Below are 5,788 nucleotides of genomic sequence, written 5' to 3'. Positions count from 1 at the left end.
AGAGAGAGAGAGAGAGAGAGAGAGAGAGAGAGAGAGACAGAGATATTCTCTCTCTCTCATCGACTCGCGTTTTCCATCGAGAGCGAGCTTTCCCCACTTCTCCACCGTAGCTACAATCGAACGCAGTACTTTATCTTTTGCCACTTTACAGAGCGGAGAATTTGACAAACGGTCTTTTACCTGTCTGCGTTTCCCGATGCACGCGGCAAGTCGCTACATCCGATACGCGATACTACATTTTTCGCTTGTGGGAAAAATATTTGCACATTTGTCGCGTAAACGGGATCAGTTTGTGCCATCCGTGCACAATGGAATCATACGGAAAGGTAGGTCGGAATAAACAGTGGATGATAAAGAAGTTACACGATTGACTCTCCCGACGTGTCCCGAAATTTTAGAGCAGAAATTTTAATAAAAAGAGTAATGGAAAAGAGTATGGAAATTTTAATAAAAAATATCCAATAAAACTTTAGCGAGAAAATCTCTTCCGAGAGAAACAGGACAGAGAGAGAGAGAGAGAGAGAGAGAGAGAGAGAGGTTAAAGCAATCTGCATTCCGGATGGTACGGAATGAAAGACACTTTCCTCATCGTCTCCGCTCTCTTTTCTTCTCTTCCGAGACCGCGGATGTAGCCCGGCAAATGCTCGGCGGAATGAAAATTTATTGGCAATATCGCGACATGGTTGGGCAGGGCCGTACCGCCGCACCGCGCCAGGCCGTAGTTCTTCTATGAAAAATACATTCGTGTAATACGTTTCAAGTCGTCCACCTCCGCTGAGGGGCGGTCGATTGTCTCGCGGGACCGGAACGCGTGTATCGCGCGGTGCGGCGATTCCACTCGTGAAATACTACCACGTTATTAAGACCCGCGCTCTCGGGAAATGTATTATGCGAATTTATATGCGCGCATATATGTACGAGTGGCGCGCCGTAAATTTGTCGCGAGATTTATGCGACACCGATACATCCCGACACTCGATACATCGCGCCGAATAACTGTCGCTGCACGCGGGCCGATCGATTCGAAAGTGCCCGGACAAATCGCACGGATAAGATCCTCTCTCCGGAACTCCTGGAATTTATTGAATTCCCATGGACACGCGCAACTTTTAAGTACTTTTACGACACGCCGTGCCGTGCTTCCGAACTCCTCTGTCTCTTCTAACGACTCGACTATCCAGATCCTATCGACCAGTAGACCTTTCCAACTGAATCTTTACACGGATATTTAAATTTCAGTTTACTGTCGAACATTACAATCTTAATAAAATTACAAGTAGATTAGTAAGAACTGATATTCATAAAAAAAGATATAATATTTGTTTAAATCTGAGATGCCTTATTTCTAAATCTCAATATATAATATATAAATGGAATTATTTTATTTACTTGGGAATAGCCATCTGGGTGTTTTATACCCTAGTGATTGAAAATATGAATTGTTGTAAAATACTTTTTGGAATGGATATTGTTTAACACAAAACATATTTTTGTCCTTTTTTAATAACTATTCTTTACAAACTTTTAAATATGTAATTTCATTAAAAACAATAAAAAATAAAAAATGTTATATTAATTAAAATCTTCATATATTTTTTAAAAGTATCGTCGTAATATAAGTCACATAAAATATTTATTTCGTTTAATATTTATTTAATTTCTACTTACTTTTTTTAGAAAATTCTGTGTGCGCGTTTGTGTGTGTGTGTGTGTGTGTGTGTGTGTGTGTGTGTGTATGTGTGATTAAATTATATATTCATAATGTTGTCAAATATTAATAATAAATCGGTAAACGGTCGATAATATACAATATTAATAATAGTAATTTTAATTAGGATGTAAAAATAGAGACTGGGGTTCGTTAGCATAAAAGGCAAATTAGTATTACGGTCAGTTTATGTATTTACGGTAGAAGAAACAATGGAAAAGCTAAATATTTGAAAAACAGTTGATATGTCGTACGCGGTTATCGGAGCGTAAAAATGGAAAAGAGTTGCTGCAAAATATCTGTTTCATAACATATATACATACTTTTCCCTAAGTTTTATTTAAACCAAAAAACAAGTGTTACAATAGAAAAATATGGGAAATCTATATTTAAAAGGAAATAAATTATTCAAACAAATATAAATTATTCAACATTTTCATATTAATGTTCTTCGATTTGAAAAAGTAAATCTAAATGCATTATTAGTTAAAAGAAAAATGTTTAAATAAAGATTATGCGTTTCGCGGGTTTCTTCCGTGTCCAGATCCATTCTTGGAATGCCAACGTTTCATGGTACAGTATCAGGCTGCTCCTCGCCCTGATGAAGTAGACTGCAAGGTTCACGAAACGTTGACATTCCAAGAATGGATCTGGACACGGAAGAAACCCCCGAAACGCATAATCTTTATATAGAAAGCACCCGTGGAAGCCTCAAGAATATTAAGAAAAATTCTGTCTGTTATTATATGATATTATTTTCAGTAATAACAGTAATTTATAATAATAAAATGAGTAAAATTTGGATGAGCTATGTTAGATATTTTTAGGGAAAGGTTAGCTTGACTTACTGCATCACGCGTGTGAACATTTAATTACAACTTAACTGTCATAAAAACGCTTTATATGTATATAATATTTCTATTTTAAAATAACCTAGAAATAAAATAATTTATATCTGTTTTTTTAATACATTTTACTATTTGATGATTACAAAATAATTTTAAAAAATACAATCTTTACTGAAAAATACATGTTTACTGCCTGTTTCTTATTTTTATTATGTTTTTATTATACTTTAATATAAAGTTTATCATAGAGGCAATTTACACCGTGATATATATCAATTTACTCAAGGGGGGCAAGTTAGCTACAATGTTTAACATATTTGTATTATAGGTACTTACTAGAAAGAAACTTGTATAGAGTACAGAATCTACCATGAAAATTTTCTATCATATTAGTATATTTTAATTGTAAAAATTATAACTATGTTATTTTAACTTAATTCTATCTGTAAATAAATTTATTTACAAATTTCCAGCATATTAATATCTCTTTAACAGGTGCCTATTAAGCTTCAAAATTCAATTGTGATGTTATCTCTGTAATTTAGCTCTCTGCATTTCTAAGTTCAAAAAAATTAATTTGGCACAATTAAGATGACTACAAATATGGCATATGTGCATGTATTGTACATATAGTAAATACAAATTTACATTGAATTATTTAAGCATTAAAGATCCAGCTTTAATCAACTTATGGACCTTTATTTCCTATTCCTATTGATTGTGTTTTCATATATACGGTCCAATAAAATTATTGTTCGTATTGATCAATATATAGATTTATATTAGTAGTATATAAATATTAAAATTTAGAAAAAAAAACGGTTCAATAATTTAACAGATTAAATAATATAAAATAAACACTCAGGATGTTATGTGAATAAGATTTTTTTATAAACAATCAAAATTTATATACACATATAATATTCGAACAGATGTTTTGACCCCTATCGGGTCATTCTCAATATTAAATCAAAATTTAAAATGTTACCAGTAATGGCACAAGATGTTCGCAAATTAATTATACAATAAACGCATATAATATTGTATATAAATTTTGATTGTTTATAAAAAAGTCTTACTCACATAACATCCTGAATGGTTCATAGCCCCATTTTATATAAATATTAATTATTGTAGTTTAAAGTTAATTAATATTCTTTATAAATAAAGACTTGTATAGTTGATAAATAATCATCGACTTTAACTTTTCCCTTAAGAATTCGCAATTCTCTCAATCTCCCTTATCATCAAAATCATGGAAAACATGTAATGGTATTTTCTTTAAATGATTGTGCGTTCTATGATCGCGTGTTATAGTATACGACACTAAACGTATATTGGACTATCATTGGATGCGAAAAATGAGAAGTTATTGCGCTACTCTAATATACTGCAATAGTATCGTTCGCGTTTACTTCATGTTCGCAATTCCTCCATTCTCCCCTATTTTTTAAAATAATACGTTGAGCTTTCTCTTAAACATTGGACAATTTCTCATACAGCCTACGTAACTCTCAAATATCTCACAAAATTCTCGCAGCGTTGTCGAATTTCTGATCTCGAATTAGACGCGTCAAATGAAATTCTTCTTTAAATTATAAATGAAGACGAGAAAAAGCCTTTGGACGTTCCTGAACGAACCAAAATCCGAACGTGCTCTGCGAGGTGCTCTGTCCGATCAGAAACTATCAGTAACTACATAGAGAGAAGATCTTAGGGATAAACGCTGTTGGATGTCGTTTCTAGGTCGACGTATCCGAAAAGCCAACGAAATTGAATCGCTCCCCCCTTTCTCGTCACCTCTTTGCGACGCCAACTGTTTTGCCTTTTCGATGAAAAATTATTCGTCAACGAGATAGAGTGCGAAAGACAGAAAGAGGGCAAAGTGTTGGAGAACGAGAATGGGAGAGGAAGAAAGGCTATTTGGAGATTGTGTCAGTTTATACGCTGTCATTGAACACTTGAACTCATTGCGTTGCCACAACTCCGCTGAAAATCGATTACGCGATGAACTTGGCGAACGTTACAAGCGAATAGAATATTATATGTGCGATCGACATACAATAGAAATTGTGTTACAATATAAATGACATTTAAAGTGACACTTTAAATCTTTTGAATCTGCCTCCGTACATTTCATTATAATCCACATAAACAATAATGTATAATTTTCATTTAACAAAATGCAGAATTGTTAATGAAATAGAACATAAATAAGGTAAACGTATGGGTGACCGGACATATACCTATGTCCGCACATTTACACAAAACTTTATTTAGTTTATATTATTAAATATTTTTTTAAATATAATACTATAATTTATAAAAATGCTTTTTTAAATATAACATTATAATTTAATTGTAGTAAAGCGTATAATTGAATTGTATCTTTAAAATACAATTAAACTATAATATTGTGATAAAAAATCCATTTGAGAAAGAGAGAGAGAGAGAGAGAAAGAGAGAGAGAGAGAGAGAGATTAATAATAATAAATTTTGTGTGTTAAGGCATAGATGCATGTCACTGGAACGTTTATCTTATTCCCTGACTTTTCCTTAACTAAAACTTGAAAAAAATATATAATAAAAATAAAGAATCGTATTGAATATCACGTGAACTTTTCTTTAGAGAGATCATGAATACATACAAAGAATTATCCGTAAGAATAAAATAAAGAATTATGTAAAAATAAGTTTAAAAAATATATATAAATAACAATACAATGTATAATACAACTTACAATACGATTACTGGCATATACATTCAAAAACGAATAAATTATAAAAACGGCAAATATTTTGTCTTTGTTTTGTACATTATTTATTAAGATTTAATTATCTCATTAAAAACACTAAATTTTAATTACCGTTTTAATTAGAAATGTTTTACTTTAACACTAATTACATAACATAATTTTGAAACGTTCAACAATATGTTATTTTATCATACAATGATGTAGAGAGATAAAGTGAAACGGAGATGAAATATCTCTCGCAATAAATCCGTTCACGTTTTAAAAATACATGATTACTGAAGCATTGTAAATATTCTATATAACTTTTTTTTAATCTTGCTCTGCATAATTTGTAATTTTCTTTTTCAATTTATCTGTTAATGGCTTTCTACATATTGCTTACTGTATAATTAAAAAGTCCATAAAAAATTTACATTATTTCTTTAAATAATTAAAAAATTCTATTTAATAATTGTTGAAAAAGTAAAGTTTAAATA

General features: G+C 31.4%; 1 protein-coding gene across 1 annotated transcript in view; it reads left to right on the top strand.

Moving 5' to 3' along the window:
- Positions 1-5,788, top strand: part of LOC108750339 (Down syndrome cell adhesion molecule-like protein Dscam2) — a 144,295-nt gene that overhangs the window by 107,716 nt on the left and 30,791 nt on the right. The window lies entirely within an intron of this gene.

The sequence above is a fragment of the Trachymyrmex septentrionalis genome, unplaced genomic scaffold (assembly GCF_001594115.1).
Source record: "Trachymyrmex septentrionalis isolate Tsep2-gDNA-1 unplaced genomic scaffold, Tsep1.0 scaffold36, whole genome shotgun sequence".
NCBI lineage: Eukaryota > Metazoa > Arthropoda > Insecta > Hymenoptera > Formicidae > Trachymyrmex > Trachymyrmex septentrionalis.
This window is presented reverse-complemented; position numbering and strand designations above follow the sequence as displayed.